The sequence below is a fragment of the Phyllobates terribilis genome, unplaced genomic scaffold, assembly GCF_046119375.1.
Source record: "Phyllobates terribilis strain yellow unplaced genomic scaffold, ASM4611937v1 Scaffold_13__5_contigs__length_258822181, whole genome shotgun sequence".
Lineage (NCBI taxonomy): Eukaryota > Metazoa > Chordata > Amphibia > Anura > Dendrobatidae > Phyllobates > Phyllobates terribilis.
In genome coordinates, this window is record NW_027362773.1 from 121,357,250 (window position 1) to 121,363,921 (window position 6,672).

The following is a 6,672-nucleotide window of genomic DNA, read 5'->3' on the forward strand; positions in this document are numbered from 1 at the left end:
CAGCATTTTCTCCTCGAGCTCCGCTCTCCAGGCAGCAATTGCAGCTTGCTGGGCCTCCTCCATTCTCCTACCTAACTCTTGTACTTCGGCATGGAGGAACTCTGTATCCTCCAGGGATAATTTGGAGATCGCCTCCTCCAGGGTAAGAGGCATCTCGGTGTGCTGCAGGCCGAGGACGGGAGCTTGCTCCTGACTCTTCTCCATGCTGCTTGCCGGGTGCGGTCTATCTGGACCGCTGGAGACTCCGCCCTGTCTCCTAGGTTTCTTCTCTCCTCTCCCCTTTCTGGGGCTGTCCCATGGCTGCTTGCTGTCGGCCACACCCGGAGGTGGCTTCCCCAGACTGATGGATAGATCCAGGTATATGGCCACAGGCGCATGGGGCGGGTTGCGCTTTTGGTGCCATTCTGGGACCCGGCCAACGATGGGAGGTTCTTTGTCGTCCTTGATAACGCACATAATGGCGTTCTTCTGGGGCGGGCGCCACATTCAGTATAGAACACAGTCTCTAGGCGCACAATACTCGGTGATAATGGGTGGGTTCATATCCTGTTCGTGACGCCAAAGATGACACGCCCCCTGGGCCGTGGGGTACTCGGTGCCGGGCCGGTCGTTGCTAGGGGAGATGTCACAGTGGCGGGGACCCGGTCCGTGACCCAGGGTGGTCAATAAAAGGGGTTATTTACAGGGGATTTATAGTTCTTATGTACAGTTCCACTGCCTTTATTGCGTTGTTACTGACATTGAACAGCTTAGCAAGGGTAGCATACCGAGGTAAATGGGCCTTTTTCTCCCCACAATACAAGATGCATATCGGTACTCTCCCCTTGCGGACATCGACTACCCCCCTGGCTTTCAAGATGGTGGGCCTACTGTCGGAGTACATGGGTTCTACCAGGGCCTGATAATGAAAATTAGATAGCCAGTGTGAGAAAAAAATATATATGTAGATGTGTCTATTTAACCATAGAACCTATATGTATGACACATAAACTAAATGCAGTATAAAATGTAACATTTATTAATGATAGATTAAAAATACATAATTAGAATTAAAGATGGGGAAAGGAGTCACAAAAAAGAAAGGCCACAGAGGTAAATATCAGCAATACTAAGATTAACATGCATGAGATAGATACATCAAAACCAATTCTCCACATGAAGTGTTAAAATGTTGTATATGCAAATAATAGAGTGAAACAGTGGTAAAGTGCAATGTGCTAATATACTTCCCACACTATTAGGTATATATAAAAGTAACAAGACAAGGTGAGAATGGTGTGAAAGGATAGGGCATGTGTTACATATTAAAGCCAGCTTTAATATGTAACACATGCCCTATCCTTTCACACCATTCTCACCTTGTCTTGTTACTTTTATATATACCTAATAGTGTGGGAAGTATATTAGCACATTGCACTTTACCACTGTTTCACTCTATTAGTTGCATATACAACATTTTAACACTTCATGTGGAGAATTGGTTTTGATGTGTCTATCTCATGCATGTTAAACTTAGTATTGCTGATATTTACCTCTGTGGCCTTTCTTTTTTGTGACTCCTTTCCCCATCTTTAATTCTAATTATGTATTTTTAATCTATCATTAATAAATGTTACATTTTATACTGCATTTAGTTTATGTGTCATACATACAGGGCCTGATAATCTTGACCCCTGAGACCTATTGCTGCCTGACACCATATTAACATTTCACTCCTAGGGGGCATTGCAATGGGGAATGGATCACTCATCCTGACACTGCCAACTTCTCCACCAGACATCTCTACCTGTTGTCTTTTCATCAGGGCTCTGATCTCCTTCTGCAGAACTCGCTGCTGACTGGAACTGGCAGTCTCTGCGACCTGCTGCAACAAAACAATAATTTCTCCAAGACAATTCTCTATCACATTGGTGCCTAAGGTTATCATAGGATGACTTTCTCGGCGATCAATATCAACAATAATCATTCCTTGTGATGGCAATTCTACTCGGTCAACTTTTATGGTCACCTCTTTATACCCCACCTGAGGCAAGGGCTGACCATTGCTGGCATAGATACTAAGATGTTCATCTGGACGGCGGGTAATGTCTGAATCTGTCCAGTATTGTTTATAAAGGATATATGGCATCGTTGTCACCTGGGACCCAGTGTCCAGCAGTGCGTTCATCGGGATGCCATCAAGCACGACAGGTAGGACCGGCCGTCCTCCCACGTACTTGTCTCGCCAGCTTTGTGGGCTTAGTCGTCTTACTCCTGGGGGTTGGCCCTCTGCCCCAGGGGTTGCTCGTTTAAATTACAGAATCTTGCGTAGTGCCCCGCCTTTTGACAGCGGCGGCAGATGGCTTGTCTGTCCTGGTCGTAGCGATCGCTGTTCCTCCCTCTGGTTGGTGGAATTCTTCTCTGTCGTCGCCACGGGACGTCATCTGGACTGGAATCCAGCTGGATATTTTCCTTTGGAGACACTTGCATGGCCTGCACGGTTTTGGTTAGTGTAGCCACACTTTTGGTCAGCTCCTGGACCGGAAGGCGTAGGTCTGCAGACGGGTCATTATCTAGGGTCTGCGCGTCAGCCTCCACAGGTGCCGGGGAAAAGGACGCCACCTCCTGATATAGCTGGGCGCCGGAGGGATGCAGCGCCACCTGGGGTTGGTTCTCGTAGCACCCAGATGGCTCGGTCTTTAAATTGCGCAAAGGCCAGATCAGGGTTTTGCAGAGCCATAATGCGCAGCTGCGTCCGGTGAGCGTTAGACAGGAGCCCCTCAATAAACTGCTGAGTTAGCAATCTGTCCTCGTCTCGCACACTGTCGGGGTATACCTGTTAAATGGCCGCAGCGCCTCCTGCACCCTTTGTTTGCACCCGTAGAACTTCATTTTAATTTCTGCTGCGGTGCGGGTGTCACAGGTATCCTTCAACCGAGCCAGTATTTCCTTAACAGTGCCTTTGTCTCTGCCCGGCCAGGACTTCACCTCTCTCTGGGCTGCACCGATTAGCTGGCCTATGAGGATGCTGACTTTTTGCTCCTCAGACAGGGGGTACACTTTAAACAAACTGCGCAGTCTCTCCTCAAAGTCGCTCAGGGTGTGCGACTCCCCTGAGTACTGGGGTAACCACGAAGCCCCTGGTATATATGGCATTGACAACGGCATTACAGTGGCGGCGGCCGCGCCCGCGGATAAATCTTCTCCCAGGTTGGGCATCTTCCTCCCCCCTAGTGAACCTCAGCCAGGTCCTGGGTTTCTGCTGACATACCAGTATGCTGCTCTGCAGGTGGGAGGGATCGCTTACCCGGCGTTTCCGGATCGGGGCCTCCTGCTTCCCATCAGCGGACAGCAAATGACGTGATAATGCAGTTCAGTACAGTCTATGGCACACAGGACCCGGTTATACCGGGCTTCGTGAATCCTGTTTGTGACGCCTAGTTGACACGCCCCCTGGGCCGTGGGGTACTCGGTAGCCGGGTCGGTCGATGCTGGGGTATGTCACAGTGGCAGTGACCCGGTCCGTGACCCAGGGCGGTCAATAAAAGGGGTTTTAAAAAAAAGGGAATAGAGTTTCTATATATAATGTTTGTGACGCCACCTGTGGTATGTGGCTATATGGAGCCGCCGCTGCGGTGCAGATCCTCTGGAGCTGATGATGACGCAGCAGAGTTGGTTCAGCTCTCCACAGGCAGAGCTTAGCTCCAGGGCAGGAAATGGTGATGTTATAGATGTTGCTGTGCAGTGTAGTGCAGGTGGTGGCGCAGATAATGACCAGTCCACAACTTAATGGCGGTTTGCTCTTATCTTTACTTGCGGTGGTTAGGCAGACCGGGGCACGGGTACTAGCTGGTAGTAGACGTCCGGGCGGCCTGGAAGCAAGTTGGGAATCCACCTCGCCAGGTGAAGTTGGAGGCCTTCCCTTTGCACTAATCTCTTTGGCCCTGCTTATAGCTGTGCTGTGGCCCTCGTCCCTGATTAGAACGTCTTTGTGCTCACCCGCATGGTAGGCTGCTCGGGCCTTCCTGGAGTGTTGCTCCCACGTGGCAGTGCTGGGCCCTATGTGCTGCTGAGCCTCCAGGTGTCTGATGGGGCCAGGAGAACTGCAGTCTCCTGCCCTCCGGTTTCTGATGCTGGGCCTTCAGTGCCCCACAACCTCAGACTCCGGTGTCCGGTTCTTCTACGCTCCTCTCTGGGGTGAGCTGCCATGCAGCTCCACTCCCCAGGTCTTTCCTCTTCGCTGTCCTGTATTCAACTCCTCTCACTAACTCTAACTAACCCCGCCTCCAGATTCCATTTGCTAAAGGGAGGAGCTCCCCTTGCTGGTCTGGAGCCAGGAAAGTGTTGCATGCTAGTACACCTGATTAGGGGACCCCTCCTTGCTTCCAGGCATGGCATCACCCCTTGTGAGGGAGGCAATGCCACTGTGGCAACCGAACTCCTGAGGTGCCACACAGAACTGGCTGCATATGCATATTTCTGCCCCTGGGACAACTCTTTTTAATGTTTATGACTTTACAATAACATGTCCTACAAATAAGGAGAGATGTTACCTCAGTCAGAGGCCTCTCATACAGCCAAATGAGATCTCATAGTTTGCACTGAGGAGAGGCAAACACCCAAAAACACATTTCTGGAAATTGAGATTATGGTTTGGCTTTTACTCTTAGTCATATGGTAAGGTTCATTTAAGGGTCCATACTGACTTTTAGGATTGCTACCTGCAATGGGTGGCTCTAGAATTCAAGACCTTGTCAGGGCCGTCTTAACAGCATTTTAGGCCCCTGGGCAAACCAGTGTGCTGGGGCCCCTACGACAAGCATTCACAGGAATAAAAAATAAATGGTTGATAATATTAAACATATATTTATTTTATTGGCACTTCAACAAAGCTGGTGTTAAAACATTAAAAACATGCTGCATACAGTAACTAATCAACGTAATAAACATTTGAAAAATACACAATATATATTTTTTGCTCAATCCTTCTGCCTCTCGCCTTGTATGATTAGACAAAAGTGTTAGCACCCTTGAAATTGTTCCAGGAAATGAAGTACCGTATTTTTTGGATTATAAGACGCATTTTTCCTCCCAAAATTTGGGGTGAAAATGGTGGTGTGCCTTATAATCAGAATGTAGCTTACCGGGGTGGGCGGCTGCGGTGGAGCGGGGTCTCAAAAGGCAGGGTTGCTGCTGCAGAAAGCTGGCGGTAGTGGCAGGTGTAGAGCGAGGCTACTGGGCGAAGCTGAGAGGAGAGGGTGTTCGGTGGTGCGAGGCTGCAGCAGGCCCTGGGGAAAATGTCTATGGAGTACCCGCACTTCCCATAGTTTTTACTGCCGTGGACTTCAGGAATATGGCCACCGGAGGTGGTGCATGTGCAGATTGAGATCTTAGCTCCCGAGATGAGAAGTGTGGGGACTCCACTGACATTTTCTGAAAGCCCGGAGCCCGCCACAGCCTTTCACTGCCGAACAATGCCTCCTCCCAGCTCGGGGACCGCAGCATCGCCTTACTCCTACCGCTGCCAGCTTTCTGCAGCAGTGACTCTGCCTCCTGGGACCCTGTTCCACCACAGCCGCCCCCCCGTAAGCTACTGTAAAAGCAGACTATAAGATGCACCGCCATTTTATTAAAATAATTTTTTCTTATTTTCCTCCCCAAAATTTGGGATGCATCTTATGGTTCGGTGCGTCTTATAGTCCGCAAGATACGGTATTTCTCCCAGAAAATGATTACAATTACACATGGGTTTTTCTACACATGTTAATTTCCTTTGTATTGTAATAACACACAAAAAAAGAGAAATATAGGCAAATTGTACATAATTTCACACAAAACCCCAAAAATGGGCCAAACAAAATTGTTGGCACCTTTCCAAAATTGTGGGTAAACAACTTTGTTTCAAGCATGTGATGCTCGTTCAAACTCACCTGTGGTAAGTAACAGGTGTGGACAATATGAAAACCACACCTGAAACCAGATAAAAATGGGAGAAGCTGACTCAATCTTTGCATTGTGTGTCTGTATGTGCCACACTAAACATGGAGAACAGAAAGAGAAGAAAACTGAGGACTTAAGAACCAATATTTTGGAAAAATAACAATCTCAAGGTTACAATTCCATCTCCAAAGCTCTTAATGTTCCTTTGTCCACGGTACACAACATAAAAGTTTATAACCCATGACACTGTAGCTAATCTCCGTGGATGGCAGAGAAAAATGGATGGTGGATGGTGGATAAGTAGCCACAATCAAGTTCCCAAAAAATTCTAGCTGTCCTGCAGGCCCAGGGTGCATCAGTGGCAGCGTGAACTATCCATCGACATTTGAATGAAATGAAACACTATGGCAGGAGACCCAGGAGGACCCCACTGCTGACACAGAGACATAAAAAGCTAGACTGCAGTTTGCCAAAATGTACGTGAGTACGCCAAAATCCTTCTGGGAAAGCATTTTGTGGACAGATGAAACCAAGATAGAGCTTTTTGGTAAAGCACATCATTCTACTGTTTACCGAAAACGGAATGAGGCCTACAAAGAAAAGAACATAGTATCTACAGTACCTACAGTCAAATATGGTGGAGGTTCAAAGATGTTTTGAGGTTGTTTTATTGTCTCTGGCACTGGGTGCTTTTACTGTATGCAAAGCATCATGATATCTGAAGATTACCAAAGGATTTTGGGTGGCAATGTA